Source organism: Podarcis erhardii (genome assembly GCF_964252035.2).
Source record: "Podarcis erhardii genome assembly, chromosome: 13".
NCBI classification, from domain to species: Eukaryota; Metazoa; Chordata; class Lepidosauria; order Squamata; family Lacertidae; genus Podarcis; species Podarcis erhardii.
The window spans coordinates 42663625-42682102 of record NC_138502.1 but is presented as its reverse complement, the minus strand read 5'-3'; the positions used below and the strand labels follow the sequence as shown (position 1 = coordinate 42682102).

At 47.2% G+C, this 18478-nt stretch overlaps 1 protein-coding gene and 1 pseudogene across 2 annotated transcripts in view; both read left to right on the top strand.

Moving 5' to 3' along the window:
- LOC309328256 (uncharacterized protein) overlaps positions 1-12592 on the top strand; it is a gene marked incomplete at its 5' end in the record, with an annotated part of 174132 nt that extends 161540 nt beyond the window's left edge. The window contains one exon of the mRNA XM_081838335.1: positions 12377-12592. The remainder of the gene's footprint in view (positions 1-12376) is intronic.
- Positions 611-2332, top strand: LOC309327312 (14-3-3 protein theta pseudogene; annotated as a pseudogene). Its single transcript has 2 exons — positions 611-857; positions 942-2332. The product of its transcript is annotated as a 14-3-3 protein theta pseudogene (transcript).
- Positions 12593-18478: the final 5886 nt, after the last annotated feature.

The window sequence follows — 18478 nt, the reverse complement described above, 5'->3', positions numbered from 1 at the left end:
AACTCCGAATGTGCAGGTATGCTGTGATTTGATTCTACCAACCAGAAATATTAACAATCCAATTTTATTACGCAAAACCAAGAATATTTATGGCGATCCGTTGTTGCAGGGGCCGAGGGCCGGTGCCTGCTCTGCCCATTGGGCAATCTGGCTCTGCTTGGGAAGGGTTCTGTGGAGATGCATCCCAGAATTCTCCCCACCCCATACGTCCTTCCTTCCTTCAGAACTGCATGAATCTATACCTGCTAGTCCATAGCTAAATATTTTGGGAAATAGATAGCTCTCCGTGTTTGGGCTTCAGTTTAGGCATAGAGTTGGCAGAAATATATTGCATTTCAGGTTCTTTCTTTGCCTTCTTAGCCCATATTTTTCCTAATTTCTCCAGGGATGAGGCTTCAGATCCGGCTCCCGGGACGAAGAGCAAGATACCATCCCGGCGGTTCCGGGCTGAGGACCCTCGCGCCGGTTCCCCACTGCCCCGTCTCCGTGTGGGCATGGCTCCTCCCCGGCCCTGCCTGCCGCAGAAGCAGCAGACAAGGTTTCCTCCAATTCGAAGAACATCTCGAGTGATTTTAGAGAGGGAGGAAACCTTGGCTGCTGCTTCTGAGCAAGGCCGGCCGGGGCGGATCCAAGACGCCCGTACGGAGGCGGAGGCCAGGTTTGGGGAACTTGTAAGATCAGGTAGGAGGAAATGCCCCCTTCCCAGGTCCCCCACCCTCCTGCCCCAGACTGGGGCTAGCCTGGCTGGGAGCGCCGGCTGATGTCTCCTTTGCTTTGCAGCGAGGGAACGACTCAGCCTCGGAGCCGCCGGATCCCGGGAGGGACTGGAGCCCAGGTGGAGGAAACCTGCCTCGGAGGTAATGGGACAGGGGGAAGCAACCTTTAGCGTTTAGAGATCCCTTTAAAGATCCTCTGCTTTAAAGATCCCTTCTTTCTTGCAGAATCTCCCCCCTGCACCGCTGTGGCTGCTGCCCAAGCCTCCTCCCAGAAGGCCATAGGATGTTCCTGGCTACCTGCATGAAGGCAGTGACAGAGCAAGGTGCTGAATTATCCAATGAAGAACACAATCTTCTCGCTGTGGCGTACAAGAATGTGGTTGGGGGAAGACGCTCTGCTTGGTGAGTGATCTCTAGCATTGAGCAGAAGACTGACGGAAATGACAAGAAGATGCAGCTTGTCAAGGACTACCGAGAGAAAGTGGAGTTTGAACTTAAGTCCATCTGCACTACAGTTCTGCAGTTGCTGGACAAGTACTTAATAGCTAATGCAACTAACCCAGAGAGCAAGGTGTTCTAGCTGAAGATGAAGGGAGACTACTTTCGATACCTGGCGGAGGTTGCCAGCGGAGATGACAGAAAACAAGCAATAGAAAATTCACAGGCGGCTTATCAGGAGGCATTTGACATCAGCAAGAAAGAGATGCAACCCACACATCCAATTCGTTTAGGCTTAGCGCTTAACTTTTCCGTATTTTCCTATGAGATCCTCAACAACCCAGAGCTGGCTTGCACATTGGCAAAGACAGCTTTTGATGGAGCCACTGCAGAACTTGATACACTGAATGAAGACTTGTCCAAAGACAGCGCTCTCATCATGCCGTTGCTTAGAGACAACCTCACATTATGGACATCAGACAGCGCAGGAGAAGAATGTGATGCCTCAGAAGGTGCAGAAAACTAAACTGCATATGGAGTGTCATTCCCCTTCTCAAGAAACCTTTTTACATGTCTCATTCCTTACAGCTCCGCTTGGATTTCCTACAGCAAAGAGAAGCCAGCCATGTGTATGGAAATCAATTTATAGTCCTTTCACACTGCAGCTTTGGGAAAACTCCATTCCTTGATTTGTGTTTTGTCCTGGCCTTCCTGGTGTGCGTTTACTGCTGTAGAAAAGTATTAATACTGGCTTAATTTCCATATAAACATAAGTAACTTCCAAACACTTATGTAGCGGACTAAAGTTTCTGGTATTTAAAAAGAAATCTGAACCAGTTCCTGCAAGCAACTGTGGTGGGGTATTTATTTATTTATTTGTATTACAGTGATGAAATGAAAATGTAGTTAATGCAACTAAAGAGTGTTCAACACAGTTCAATTCTCCACATTCCCTTTTTATTCTGCAGTGGTTTCTTGGTGATTTGACTTTCCTGTGCTACTGTGTATTCGTTTCTGTAGGATGTGGGGTGTCTGGGGCCAAATGGGAAGCATGGCAGAGTGGCTTCCTATATGTGTGTACAGCAGGAGCTACTGAGTGTTTTAAATACAGGGATTCTTCTTACTCTTCAGTTGCTGCTGTTCAACTGCTATCCCCTCCCAATAAAATTTCACTTACACTCCTAAAAAATAAAAAAAAATGGATGCTGTCAGCAATTAGTTGTGAGTGCTAGCAAAGATAAGAGTCCAGGAATTCAGCCATATTTACAAGATTTATTGCCCCTTTGAAGCTATGTACAAGCAGGTCAAAAGTCCGTCTTAATCATGGCAGGTCAGTTGTCCCGACTAAATTTCCTTTCGATTTTCCCCAGCATAACCACTTCCGAAGCCCAGCCCCCCTCCTTCCTCTCTGACGAGAGTGACTTGGCCCCAGAAGTGCCTCCCCCCCCCTCAGATTCATTACCTCCTGACAACCCTTCGTCACCTTCCTCGTCCGAGGAAGAGCAGCTGCTTATTAAAGGAGGTTTTCCCCGGTAGGTGCCCATTCTCCCCCCCTTCTCTGCCTCCAGTTCCCTGACATCCACCCCCTCCCCAAAGGCCCCTCTCTCCTCCTCTGGAGAGACTGCCATTCCCATTTCTTCTTTATCAGGTTTCTCGGGGGTGAAACCTAGGAAAATCTCATCTTCATTTTCTGCATCTTCAAAAACATTACCCTAGCCCTCCCCCAAACCCGCAGGCTCCCAGCGATCTTTGAGATGTCCTTCTCTCCGGCCTCTTCCCTCATCGTCTGATGGTGGGAAACCCTCGAAGTCTTCTTCATCATCCATCGGACCGAACACCTGTTCAAAGAACCTACCCGGGGGTTTGGGTTTGTTGGGAAATAAATCGTGGAACTCCACCAAATAATCCTCAGTAATGCAACCTTCCAGAACCCAAGTGTTTTCCGAACTGGGAGCCCCTTCCCAAGCCACCAAATACTCTAGCTGCTCCCCGTTCCAATGGGAGTCCAGTATTTCAGTTACCTTGTGGCCTTGCTCCTTTTCCTCAATTTCGGGCGGTGGAACCTCCCCTTCCCCTCTTCCCTGCCTGATCCCCCCTCCCCTGTAGGGCCACAACAGTGACCTATGGAAGACGGGATGAATCTCTCAGGCAGCCTTAACTTAAAGGCCACTGGATTTACCTGCTGGATGACCTCAAAGGGACCCACCCTCCTGGGTTTGAGCTTCTTGCACCCCCCCCCCTTCCAGGGCAACCCTTGTGTTGACAACCACACCTTGTCCACAACCCGAATGGTCTCCCCTGGTCTCCGATGCTTGTCTGCCTCCCTCTTGTATACTTCCTTGGCCCTTTCCAGGTTCAACTGGAGCTGTTGGTGAATCGCCTCCATTTCCTCCGCAAACTGTTCTGTGGCCGGTACACTCCACGACTCCTCCCCCCTCCCTGGGAAAGCCCTAGGGTGACTTCCGTGATTGGCGAAGAAAGGAGTCATCCCGGTGGACACGTTCTCAGCATTATTGTACGCAAACTCCGCTAGTCCTAATCCGTCCACCCAGTCATTCTGCCTCTGACTGACATAACACCGCAAATACTGTTGCAAAACAGCATTTGCTCTTTGCGCCTGCCCATTGGTTTCGGGGTGCCTTGCGGTGGTGAAGCTCACCTCTACTTGCAGCAAACTCATATGCTTGCGCCAAAACCGTGAGGTGAATTGGGTTCCCCTGTCCGAAATGACCCTAGAAGGGACTCCATGCAACCTAAACACATGCTCTACAAACAACTTGGCTGTTCCTCCGCCGTCACTGCATGTGAACACGCCACAAAATGGCACATTTTGGTCAGGAGATCCACCACCACCATCACCGCTATTTTCCCCTTGGACCTGGGCAGGTCAGTGACAAAATCTAACAATACCACCTCCCATGGCCTCCCTGGTGTGGGCAAAGGCTCCAATAACCCTGCCGGAGCAGCCCTCTCCCCTTTGGCCCTCTGGCAGGTCTCACACCCTCTCACATATTCCCTTACGTCTTCCCTCACTTTGGGCCACGAAAATTCCCTGGTAACCAACAACATGGTTTTGTGTTGCCCAAAATGTCCTGCCGTGGAGCTGTCATGAAGTTGCTTGAGGACTCTGTCTCTTAGGGTTTCACCTGGAATATACAAAGCCCCCCGATAGAACAGGAGCCCCCCTTTTTCCTTGAAACCTCCCTCAGCTCCTCCTCGTTGCCTTAGCTCATCTAGCTTCCGCCGAGCAAAAGCATCGTCCCGGATCAATTGCCTTAGTTCATCGTCCTTCACCAGTGGCCCCCCCCCCCGCAGTCCACCTTTTCTCAGGGAACATAAGCCTGACAGATGCATTTAGCCGAAATTGCTAATGTCTCTCATTTTTGTCTGAGTGAAACATAGGATATGCACACTACCTTAGGAAATTGTCTGATCCCAGTTTGTACCCAGCCTTTCCATATGGCACATGCCACACACATGGGAAAGTGGTTTTCTAAATGGATTCCTGAAGGTATCATTGGTTAGACCAATCTCCATGATTGGGGACAGGTGAAACAAAAGTTACCTCTGGATGAAATATCATTATACACACCTAGAGTTGCAGCACCACCAGACACCTCTTGTGCTCAGATTGTGAATTGCAGTGAGGAAGCAACTTGGAATTGCTCACATGTTCAACAGATTACTTTTCATTATGCCCATGTGCGCTTACCAGATGGCTGGTTTTTTATGTGTAATCAAAGAAGTTATAACTACATTCCCGCAAATTTATATGATGCTCAGTGCTGCCTTCGCAGACTAACATAGGCTTCAGGTTACATACACCTCAGGTTACAGACTCCGCTAACCCGGAAGTAGTACCTCGGGTTAAGAACTTTGCTTCAGGATGAGAACAGAAATCGTGCAGCAGTGGCGCAGCGGGAGGCCCCATTAGCTAAAATGGTGCTTCAGGTTAAGAACAGTTTCAGGTTAATAACAGACCTCCAGAACGAATTAAGTTCTTAACCCGAGGTACCACTGTATAGATATATTTAAAATGGTCTATGTGATTTTTTGTTTTGTTTTGTATGTTGGTTTTTGTTTTTGTTTTCTCTTTTCTTTATTATGTTTATGTTGAGATGTACAATTTTTGACAATAATGAGTTAATTAACAACGTTTGTATCAGCAAAATAAAATGCATTTTAAAAAGGAAAAAAAGGAAAAAGAGAGAATAAAAAGTGTAAATTCCCTTTAATATAGTCCAATACCTTTGGAGAAATGGAACACTGCACAGAGTGTGTTTGATGATACTTGGATTAGATTGCTGTGTTGTAGACAGCATACTGTATACAAAAGGACTGAGGCAGATTCTTGTTTTTTCTGATGTTTACTGATGGCTATGGAAGTGAGAGCTGGACCATAAAGAAGGCTGACCGCCAAAGAATTGATGCTTTTGAATTATGATGCTTTTGAATTATGATGCTGGAGGAGACTCTGGAGAGTCCCATGGACTGCAAGAAAATCAAACCTATCCATTTTTAAGAAAATCAGCCCTGAGTGCTCACTGGAAGGGCAGATCCTGAAGCTGAGGCTCCAATACTTTGGCCACCTCATGAGAAGAGAAGACTCCCTGGAAAAGACCCTGATGTTAGGAAAAATGGAGGGCACAAGGAGAAGGGGACGACAGAGGACGAGATGGTTGGACAGTGTTCTCGAAGCTACAAACATGAGTCTGATCAAACTGCGGGAGGCAGCGGAAGACAGGAGTGCCTGGCGTGCTCTGGTCCATGGGGTCACAAAGAGTAGGGCACGACTAAACGACTAAACAACAAAAAGTATTGTTTGTGTTCTGATTTTCAGGAAGGCTTTGCGTGATGCCTGGGGGCAGATCGATAAGAGAGGAAATGAAGACAGGATTTTGGGTGTTTTTCCTCTACTTTGCATATATAGGTGCGATTGTCTATGTAGCCATGCTTTTGAATAAAGTCATTTGAACTTGTGAATTGGTGTGTGTATACTGTAGACTCAGTAGATGGCGATGTGTAGCCACGGACAACTATGTCATTTCTCATTCATAGCCCTCAACTCGTGATTCTTATTGCAATAGCAGAAAAGATGCAGGTACATTGGTACAAGTAAAGATAAAATTAATACAACGATACAACATAAGATAAAAATAATAATAATACAGAAGGGAGCCGGCGTTTGTCCACAGACAGCTTTCCGGGTCATGTGGCCAGCATGACTAAACCGCTTCTGGCGCAACGGAACACCGTGACAGAAAGTAGAGCGCACGGAAACGCCGTTTACCTTTCTCACCACAGCTGTACTTATTTATCTACTTGCACTGGCGTGCTTTCGAACTGCTAGGTTGCCAGGAGCTGGGACAGAGTAACGGGAGCTCACCCCGTCACGGAGATTCGAACCGCCAACCTTCTGATCGGCAAGCCCAAGAGGTTCGGTGGTTTAGACCACAGCGCCACCCACATCTCCATTTCTCTGCCACAGCGGGTGGCAAAAGCTGTTTTTCCTTTCTCCCTCCCATCGAGGTCAATGAGAGGGAAATTTATCATGCCAGGCCTGGACCTGGTCCAAAGTCTTGTCAACAGGGGTGTGCCTGGGGAATGAAGCGCCATAGGATTTGGCATGTGTGCTCCGCCTATATCCTGTCCATACCTCCACCCTGTTTTTGATTGGTTTACTGGATTATCTTCATCAGTGGTGTTTAATCTCAGTGCATCACGGGTGTTCCACTGGGGTGCATGCCATGTCCATTGGGCAACATAGCTCTGGTTCTGCTGAGCTCACTCCATCTTCTAAATCACGGTTTCTCAAACTTGGGTGTCCAGCTGTTTTGGAACTACAAATCCCATCATCCCTGACCACTGGTCCTACTAGGTAGTGTTATAAGAATTTTTAGGTCTTATATATAGAAAATAAAAGTTCATAAATGTACCAAGCAAGCACATACATAAATGTATAAACCACATGTCTGAAACCCCACAATAGTTGTTATCATAACAAAAGAGTGGCCAGGATCCCCAGGTAATCCAATCAGGTAACCTGGCAGACAGGATAAAAACAAGGCACTCACATTTCTGTTGTAGTCCGCCCCTTCTCTGATGTATATATGATGAACTGGGGGGTGGTCTTGGGCTCCAGGGTGGGCAGTTCAAAAGTCTATATAAGGGCTTGCACAGTTGGTTCGGGGTCCTCCTCCTCTCTCCTGCATGTGGGGGGAGCACCCTGTTGTAACAGCTTTAATAAAGATCAGGCTTACGAGCTGCTTTGCTTCTCAATATTCTCTGGTTGGCCTCTGTTATTTTCTCTTACCAATGGAGAACCTAGAAAGGACTCTATAAGGGCTCTTGTGTCCCCCATAAGGGAAAGGGAGCAGTTTTTGTTTACAACACTAGGGATAATGGGAGTTGTAGTCCAAAAACCACTGGACGCCGAAGTTTGGGAAATGCTGTTCTAAAGCCTCTCAGCCCATGGATCTGAGGTATAGGATCGTACCCATGAAATTTAATTTGAAAGGCAGACATGCTAATAAGAACTCATGTACTTGTGCCCCATAGTATTACAGTGGTACCTCGGGTTACATACGCTTCAGGTTACATACGCTTACAGACACTTACAGGTTACAGACTCTGCTAACCCAGAAATAGTACCTCGGGTTAAGAACTTTACCTCAGGATGAGAACAGAAATCGTGCTGCAGCAGCGGGAAGCCCCATTAGCTAAAGTGGTACCTCAGGTTAAGAACAGTTTCACGTTAAGAACAGACTTCCGGAACGAATTAAGTAAGTACTTAACCCAAGGTACCACTGTACTTTTGACAGGTTTGGATAAGAGAGAGAGAAGGGGAGAGAGAGCACTTCTTTCGTTTTTCTTATTATTTCTTCCTCTCTTTTTTAGTAGTATTTTATTCCAATTTCAAAATATAATTCCTGGCAAGGTCTGAAAATTTAAGCTGATCGGGTTATGATTCACACTGACTTAAATATCTGTTCCTGAATTATCATATGCAAGGCACCTTCAAAAATTAAAAGGACATGAAACACAGCGTAGACAAGAGAGGAACTTGTGACTCAGGCTCGGCTGATGGGCAGAGGAAGCTTTGTAAAGAATGGGGGACCAACTTCTGCATTCTCAGGGGCCGCTCTGTTCCCCACAAACCAGGTCCCATCGTGACACTGGCAACATCGTACAAATAAGCGGGGCCGGTCCTTCTATTAGGCAGAGTAAGGCAGCTGCCCTCCCTGCAATGGAGGGAGTGGCCAGATACTGGAGGCCTGTCCTGTGCCCTCTAAGCCAGTGTTTCCCAACCTTGGGTCTCCAGCTGCTGTTGGACTACAATTCCCATCATCCCTGACCATTGGTCTTGCTAGCAAGGGATGATGGGAGTTGTAGTCCAAAAACAGCTGGAGACCCAAGGTTGGGAAACACTGCTCTAAGCTAGCCAGCCTACTACCTTCCAGCACAGCGGAGCACATTGCTCTGTCACCAACATTGAATTAAGGCTGTGTGTACACTATATAGCACATCTGAAGCACATCTCCCCCTTCAAAGAATTCTGGGCACCATCAGTTTGCTTAATACTAATAATAATAATAATAATAATAATAATAATAATAATAATTTATTACTTGTACCCTGCCCATCTGGCTGCGTTTCCCCAGCCATTCTGGGCGGCTTCCATAGAAACCAAAAATACACTAAAATATCACACATAAAAACTTCCCTGAACAGGGCTGCCTTAAGATGTCTTCTAAAAGTCAGATAGTTGTTTATCGCTTTGACATCTGATGGGAGGGCATTCCATAGGGTGGGTGCCACTACCGAGAAGGCCCTCTGCCTGGTTCCCTGTAGCTTTGCTTCTCGCAGTGAGGGAACCGCCAGAAGGCCCTCGGCACTGTACCTCAGCATCTGGGCAGAACGATGGGGTTGGAGACGCTCCTTCAGGTATACTGGGCCGAGGCCGTTTAGGGCTTTAAAGGTCAACACCAGCACTTTGAATGGTGCTCGGAAACGTACTGGGAGCCAATGTAGGTCTTTCAAGACCGGTGTCATGTGGTCTCGGTGGCGCCCCCAGTCACCAGTCTGGCTGCCGCGTTCTGGATTAGTTGTAGTTTCCGAGTTACCTTCAAAGGTAGCCCCACGTAGAGCACATTGCAGTAGTCCAAGCGGGAAATGTTCTTCAAATGTGCTTTAGAGGTATCGTGAGCCCACAGCCATGAATTCAACTGCCAGTCCACTTGCCTTCTGCATGTGGAATCGGGTGGGGATCCTTCAACTGATACAGCAAAATGTTTGGGGCTGAACCTCTGCAATGACTGGCTCAGAGCTACATGTAAATGCTGATTACATCCATGTCGCCAAGCGTGTGATTAGGTCAAACATGAAAAAGTGGAATATGTCTTACAAGCTGTATTTCCGCCCCTCTTGTGAGTGAAACTGCTGGCAAACCTTTCCCCGTGTCATCGAAATTTGGCGAAGCCACAGGGGCAGCTGGTTCCAGGTTTAAGCGTAAGGGAACTCTTGGAACATGTGCCCAAAGTTATAGAAAGATGACCAACTAGAAAATAACTCCTAATAGAAAAGCTTCTGGTTTTTTAACAAATATTATTTTAAACTCCACCCCCCCCATTTCATTATATATCATCTCCCAAAAGCTTTTTATTACTTTACATGACCACCACATATGGTAAAAGGTACCTTCTTTTTCTTGACATTTCCAGCAGTTATTTGCCCTTGTTCTACACATTTTTGCTAACTTAAGGTAAAGGTAAAGGGACCCCTGACCGTTAGGTCCAGTTGCGGCGCTCATCTCGCTTTACTGGCCGAGGGAGCCGGCGTTTGTCCGCAGACAGCTTCTGGGTCCTGTGGCCAGCATGACTAAGCTGCTTCTGGCAAAACAGAGCAGCACACGGAAATGCCATTTACCTTCCCGCCGGAGCAGGACCTATTTATCTACTTGCACTTTGACGTGCTTTCGAACTGCTAGGTTGGCAGGAGTAGGGACCGAGCAACGGGAGCTCACCCCGGCACGAGGATTCAAACCGTCGCGGGGTTTTGATAAAGGACCAGAGGACATCCCTGTGGTTCCTGGTTGCCATCCCTCTCGCCTCTTCCCCACTGCCCCTTCTCTGTGGGGCATGGCTCCTTCCCGGCCCTGATTGGCGCAGAAGCAGCAGCCAAAGCTTCCTCCCATTAAGACAGCTGCTCAGCTAATTTCTGTGAGAGAGGAGACTTTGGCTGCTGCTTCTGAGCTACGCCAGCCGGGATGGAGCCCAGATGCCCGTACGGAGGCCAAGTGGGGAAAGCTTCTAAGATGAGGTAGGAGAAAATGCTTCCCTCCCATGTCCCTGGCCCTCATGCCTCAGACTGGTGCTATCTTGGAGGGGAGCTAGGCACCTGCTGATACCTTCGTTTGCTTTGCAGCGAGAGAAAGCAGCAGCCTGGGAACCACCTCCCTGAAGGGAATGGAGCCCAGGAAAAGGACAGATGAGTCGCAGGTACAGGGGCAGGGGGAAGGAGGGGGGGGCTTATGAAACACCTAAGAACGGCCTGCTGGATAAGACCAAGGGCTCAACTCGTCCAGCATCCTCTTCTCCCAGGAGCCACCCAGAAGCCTGTGGGAAACCTCCAAGCAGGGGGTCAATCAGATTGTTCCTGCCAAAAGGCAGCTCTTGTAGGCTCAGCAGTAATAATAATAATAATAATAATTTTTTATTTATACCCCGCCCTCCCCAGCCAAGGCCGGGCTCAGAGCGGCTTACAAGCAATAATAAAAACAAGATGAATGATTACAACTTAAAAACAAAAATAAAATACAACATTAAAATAATGGAACATCTTCTTTAAGTTCCTGGGGTGGGTGTGACAGCTGAATGGGTGTCCCAGGTGACGTTCTGTCTCTGGTGTTTGGTCTGTGACAGACCATTCACATGTTCAGGGGTTCTTACCCCCAAACAGCCCTTAACGTCAAGTTCTTCCCTGCTTTAAAGATCCCTTCTTTCTTGCAGGATCTCCCACCTCCACTGCTGTGGCTGCTGCCCAAGCCTCCCTCCAAAAGAAGACCACTGTAGAAGATACTAAAATCTTTTGGAGACTGAAATTTCCTACTACAAACAACGTGATTAACAGACATCGGATTTTTTTTTCTGGTTGAAACTATACAGTATTTTTTTATATATATATAAATATTTATTAAGGTTTTTAAATACAAATTTAGAAACTATACAGTATTAGATACAGAGAGACCACTTTAATTTAATAAAGAAGTATGTTGTTAAAATGTAGTTCATGGAATGTAAAAGGTTTTAATAGTAAACGTAAAAGATATAGAGTGTATATTAAAGGGGGGGGGGGAATGGGATGTTATCTGTATGCAGGAAACGCATATATCTCCTTTGTGCACCACTGTGGCTGCTGCCAAAGCCTCCCATGAAAAGAACAGGTAAGAGGAAGGGGAAATTTGCATGTAGTGGGGAGAACACGCTACAAGTTGAGTGTACGTGTTCATGCTGTGGACGCATTTCTGTAAAAAGACTTACACTAATAAGGCGGTTTTGGGAACTGCGGCCCTCCTACAGGTGACGCTCGATTACAACTCCCATTGTCCTTGACCATTTTTCCTTTTCTCCTGCTTTTCAGCTGAAAAGGACAAAAATACCCAGCTCTTGCTCCTTATGGGAGACAGAGAGCTCGCTTGTAATACGCAAGGCTTCCCAACAGTCAGAGTAAAACAGAATACAACCAAAGCAATGAGAAGCAAAGTGGCAGAGACGTCTGATTGTGGGGGCACCTGTCGCCCATCGCCTGCACTCCTCCACCACCTGCTGGGGTCGGCTTTGCTCAGGGCTGGTGTGGCTGTTCTCCGCGGCTTTGGCACTGCCCCATGTACGCCCACATTGAGGACTATAGGGGTGTTCACCTCTGCAGGATAGCAGACGTCACAGCGCAGTCAGCCTGGTGCAAGTGGCCTTGGGTTTTGTGCTCCCATTCGCAGTCAGGGCGGCCTGCTACACAGCGATCACCCGCGCTCTCCTGGCCTCTCCATGTGCCCAGTCTCTCAAGGCCCTGCGCTTGGTCTCCCTGGCTTTGCAGTTGCCCTACGCGCTGCTCACTGGACACGGCTGATTTGATGGGACACCAGGCGTCGAGCTGCCAAGTCATCCTCCGCTGGGACTTGGCCCTCCTCATTACTAGTGCCTTGGCCTTCTTCTCCTGCTTTTCAGCCAAACACCCAGGTGGCCACACTGCAAATGGACGTCCTGCAGCTTCTGGGGTCCATCTGGCAGCCTACAGGGGAGATGCGATGGGCCTTGCCTGGATGATGCCATGGCGCAGCTCTCAGGGAAATGCAGTGATGTGCAATCTCGCCCTGGCCCTCCCTGGCTACCCATAGAATAGAATCCTATTATTATAAATAAAATCCTCATAGATTCTTATTATGTTGGCTCCACAGGCTCTCTTTCCACTTGGTGACCTGTTACTTATTTTAGCACCCACTTTGGAAGGGTCAGATGAGCTGTTACATCAATACAGGGACTGGAATTACTTAACAGCTGGGGGATAAGCTGGCCAGATAAAAACAATTGATTTTGCTAATTCTGGAGACTGGATTGCCCTGATGGTGACATGGTGCAGCTCTCAGGGAAAAGGCAGCAATGCAAAATCTTGCACTGATGCTCCCTGGCTACTCATACATGAACTGCATCCAAAAAATTAGCCCATCAGCATTTCTTGAACTAGCAGGGTTTAGTCCCAGAAGCTCTTTTGAAATTCTGGCATTCGTCCCTAGAACAATAATAAAGAACTGAGCACTTCTGAGCATGTACAGAGTGTCTTTCCCCAAAAGTTGGGTAAAGATAGCTAGCCTTGACCCACCTGAATTTGGAAAGGAAATATTTTATGGGCAGAGGGATGAGTGGAAAAGATGATGATGATTATTATTATCATCAGCGTCACCCGTCACTGATGCATGTGGCCTGGCTCCCTGGCTTGACTTGTCCACAGCTGTTGATAGTTTGGCAGGTCCTCAGCTGTGGTCCCCAGATTATATTTTCTGTTGTGAATATCTGGTTGAGTACAAGGTTGAACCATACGGCCTTTCCATGCCTCTCTTTTCTTAACTCTAAGGCTGTGTATACATCACACCTTCAAGTCATGACGTCATTCCATTATAATGGCAACCTACACACTCATCGTTCCTAAACATGTTCTAAAAGGTAAAGGGACCTCGACAGTTAAGTCCAGTCGGAACAACTCTGGGGTTGCAGCGCTCATCTCGCTTTACTGGCCGTTTGTCCGCAGACAGTTTTTCCAGGTCATGTGGCCAGCATGACTAAGCCACTTCTGGCGAAACCAGTGCAGCACACAGAAACGCCGTTTACCTTCCCGTTGGAGTAGTACCTATTTATCTACTTGCACTTTGTGCTTTCGAACTGCTAGGTTGGCAGGAGCAGGGACCAAACCAGGGGAGCTCACCCCATCACGGGGATTCGAACAGCCGACTTTCCGAATGGCAAGCCCTAGGCTCATTTTAAAAAGAATTTCCCAAAGTTTCACGATCTTGCTACTTTGTGGGATGGGTCTGGGGGGGTACAGCTAAACCTTTAGTCTCAGAGTATATGGCCATAGAATAAATCACAGAATTGTGGAGTTGGAAGGGACCTTGAGGACATCTAGTCCAACCCCCTGCAATGCAGGAATCATTTTGCCCCACATGGGGCTTGAACCCACAACCCGGAGATTAAGGGTCTCGTGCTCTACTGAGCTATCCAGGATAATTGTTCTGGTAATGCTGAAAATGGAGCTCGGCACATGTCCAGGTAAAATTTTTATTTAATATAATCCAAGGCTGGTATTGATAGATTCCCAACACAAATTCAAACCTGCTTCTTGCCCTTCTATAGCCTTCCAAATGACAAGTATTCATTTAGTTAGTGACAATACACCATAGGATGTAACGCAGATGCTTTCAAAAACTGTATTTTGCTGCCCCCACGTGGCGAGAGCTGGTTTCAGCTATTGCATCCCTTGAATTCAGCTTTCCAAATTGACGCTTCTGAGATTTTGACTCCCTGGTCCAAGATGCTGTGCTACTCACCTCAGTGATCTTTTGAAAGCAGCTCAGTGTCCAGCAAGAACGCAGCTTGATAATAACACGTCAGGTCATGCGTGTTCTTTTGGCATACTTATAATCCAGGTATTCTCTTCAACAATAATGCATTATCCAGACTCGGAAGGCAACCCAACGGGTCCCAGCACAACTTCCGCAACTGCTTGAGGTCCCTCTTCCATCCGAATCCTTGATCTCTCTTCCCCTCCCTGCTCTCCTGACTTGGCTTCTCGCTGTTGATGTTACTTGGATGTCAAGACGGATGAATGATGCAGCAGCGAGAAAACAACTAAAAAGGTGGCGCAGAATGCCAGCTGGTGGAGATACAGGTATCTGCCATGGCTGCACCTAACTCACTGCAAATAAGGATTGAATCGAGGCCCTTCTGTCTGCAAGGGAGATTCTCTACCACGGAGCCACTTATAAAGGAGGAACATAGTAGTTAGGTTCCCTATGAGGTGGCGGCATAAGGCATGCCTCTCCCCTATGGCTTCAGTTCCCCCGAAACGCAGGAACCGTCACCTTCACAATAGGTAAAGGTAAAGGCACCCCTGACCATTAGGTCCACTCGTGGCCGACTCTGAGGTTGCGGCGCTCATCTCGCTTTACTGGCCGTTTGTCCGCAGACAGTTTTTCCAGGTCATGTGGCCAGCATGACTAAGCCACTTCTGGCGAAACCAGTGCAGCGCCCGGAAACGCCGTTTACCTTCCCGCTGGAGCGGTACCTATTTATCTACTTGCACTTTGACGTGCTTTCGAACTGCTAGGTTGGCAGGGGCAGGGACCGAGGAACGGAAGCTCACCCAGTCGCGGGGATTCGAACCGCCGACCTTCCGATCGGCAAGTCCTAGGCTCTGTGGTTTAACCCACAGCGAGGGGTGTATGGGTGTGTAGTTGTTATGAGGCTTCCCCCTAAGTACACTCACACCCTTGACATTATGGCTTGGAACACAGTTTGATAAAACTGCAAGGTTCTTTTTCTTCTTTTTTAAGTGGAGAAATAGGATTTAAAAGAATTTTGAGGAAACTGCTGCCGCCCAAGCCCCCCTCGTGAAGAGAACAGGTAAGAGGAAGGAAAGATTTAAGAAGGGAGCAAATCTGTTAACACCTGAGCTCGCTGGACACATCGCCCAAGGGGAAGTGGGGATGAGCCCCAAAGGTATGGTGGGTACACAGCCTATGTGAAGGAGATGAGGACAGGTGCCCCACCTAGGCCTGAAGTCACCTAGGCCTCAAAACTGTCCAAAATTCCTTTTGTCTTCTAAAAACCCACAGCTAAAGTTTTCCTCTGTTTTCTCACAAGATGCTGTTGCAAAGGCAAACCGTTACTTTTATCAGTACGAGAGAGCTTCAAAAAAGCTAATGAATAGGCTCTGTCAGAGCAAGCCTGAGAACTGACTCTTATCCCATTCGGTTGCAACACATCTTTGGACACGCTGAACGCAAGGCTTCTCATCCCCCTTTCCTGGGAAGGGCACCAAGAGTCCCAAGACAGGAGCTTTCTGTTCATGCTCAGGGGAATTCATGGGGCAGGACTCTTGAGGAGGAGGAGAAGGGGGAGGGAACTGGAAGGGGAATATATGCTCTGTGCAAATGACTGTGAACCCGTGCTTGTTTGTGAATCTATCACACTTGCTCCTTCTACCAGTTCATGGATGGTAGAAATAAAGCTTTATAAAGCTTCTTTATAAAGTTTCTTTCTTTCTTTCTTTCTTTTTAATTTTATTTTCAATGCATAATTACAACATAAGATTCAAAAATAAAGCATAAATAAGAAAAACCAAAGAAAAAAGAAAAATAAAGAAAAACAATATCAACAACAAAACGTAACAAAACATACATTCATTTTTACTTCCTTCCACCCTTTTTAGACTTTAAATTTCCCATTTATCTTATTTGTTGTGTTATTTTATTTACATATATGTTACTTCTGGTTTTATGCCTTTTATAGCCGTTTCTTCATTTCACTAACCCTGCAAAACTCATTCATTACATATTGATATATTTATTCCAGAACCATGTTTTTTCATGTACTCTTTAACACAGTCCCATTCTTTTAATTTTTTATCTGATTGCCCCTCAAGACTGCTGTTAACCTTGCTGAGTCTCCCATTCACATGAGAGCCCATACTGGATCCTGCTTCCTCCACAGGGCCACGCTCCAGGGACGAGGCTCCAACTCCAGCTCCCGGGATGGAGGGCGAGGGAACATCCTGGCAGTTCCCGGCTGCCATCCCTCGCGCCTCTTCCCCACTGCCCCTTCTCCGTGTGAGCATGGCTCCTTCCCGGCCCTGTTTGGCGCAGAAGCAGCAGCCAAAGTTCCCTCCCATTAAAACCGCATCTCGAGTTATTTCGGAGAGGGAGGAGACTTTGGCTGCTGCTTCTGAGCTAGGCCGACCAGGACGAAGCCAATGTTTTGGGAAATAGATAGTTCTCCATGTTTGGGCTTCAGTTTAGGCATACAGCTGTCCAGGACTGTGGGAATGTTCTGGGGTGCAGGAGAGGATATATTGACTAATTATATCCTTATCCAACTTGTACTAACAAGTTCCCAAAATATCAGCAGAGTTTATAGACATTCCCCTTTAAGTTCGCAACGGTAACGCTTGCACAGATTCGCTAGAACCTCTATAATAATTACTCTGGTAATTTCCCCTTTGTTCCCTCTTAAAATACAAGACACGACACAGTCTTTATAAAAGTATAAAAGAGTTTACTCACGTTCTGTTCACAATATGATCCCAGAAGGTAGGCAGGCTTAAAAAGGTTACATGCACTTAGAAACATGCACTTATAGGAAGATAGTACTGTCCTCTCTTGGCTGAGAGCCAAGAGGGCATCCTTAGATGTTTCCTCATCGAAGGAAGATGGCAGAGAGAGAGGCAAGAGGCAAGAGGCAAGAGAGAGAGTGGCTGCCTGCCCTGTGCTTTTATCATTACCTGCACAGGTGAGGCCACACCCACCTCTGGTCACATGCGGAGGAAGTCCGTCCCCAGGAAGTTTACCTGCTTGCTGGACAGACATCCCTCCCCATGTTCTAACATGTACACTCTAGGAATGTTGTCATTGACTGCTCCTGTGTTTACATCCCACATACCCCTTCTCAGGCAATACAACATTATACAAAACATAAACAACTTTATTCAACCACCCAGAGTCCCAGCTTGACACGTAGATTCTGGAAACTCTCTCTTGGTAGGGGTTTCGTCAGGATGTCAGCAGTCATCTCTTGGGTGCTGCAGTAGGATAGTTCCACAAGTCCATCCTGGATCATCTGGCGTATGTAGTGGTATTTAACCCCAATGTGTTTTGTTCTGGCCAGGAACTTCTCACTCTGCGTCAGCTTCAGGCAACTTTGATTGTCCTCTAGCAAGCTGACAGGCCCTTTTCTCACCAACCCAAAGTCCTTTATGAGTTGATCAAGCCAGGCGATCTCTCTGCAGGCTTCTGTTGCTGCAACGTATTCTGATTCTGTGGAAGATAATGCTACACAGCTCTGTTTATAACTGCCCCATGAAACAGGTCCATCACCAAACATGAAAACATGACCACTTGTTGATTTATAATCAGCATTATCCCCAGCCCAATCCGCATCAGTATACCCAACCAACTTAGGGTCTCTGACGGCTGGTAACCTTAATTTACAATTCATGGTACCCTTCAAATATCGCACCACCCTCTTTACACCTGCCCAATCATGCTCAGTGGGAGAATTCACTTTTCTGCTAAGAATCCCCACAGCATTTGCTAAGTCAGGTCTACATGTGGTAACTAAATACAAAAGTTTACCAATCGCCGACCTGTAGTCATTGTTGTCTGGCAACTGCTTCGAATCCTGCTGATTCTTCAGGAAGTCAGTAGCCATCGGTGTAGCAACTGGATGTGCGTCTTGCATCTGCATGTGCTCAATCAGCTCGTGGATCTTCTGTCTTTGGCTGAGAAGAAATGAGCCGTCCTCTTCTCTTTCCACCTGGATCCCGAGGTAGTACTGGACATCTCCTAGCTCCTTGACCTCCACCTCTTTGCTAAGGTGTTTTACTATCTGTGTATAGTCTTTCTCACTTGCTGTGGCAATAATCAGGTCATCAACAAATGCTAAGATATATGAGAATTGTCCATTATTTGACTTACTGTACAAGCACTTGTCAGCGTCGCCTTGCTTGTACCCAAGTTGCGTCAGCATTTTATGCAACTTCTGGTTCCAGGCTCTAGCAGC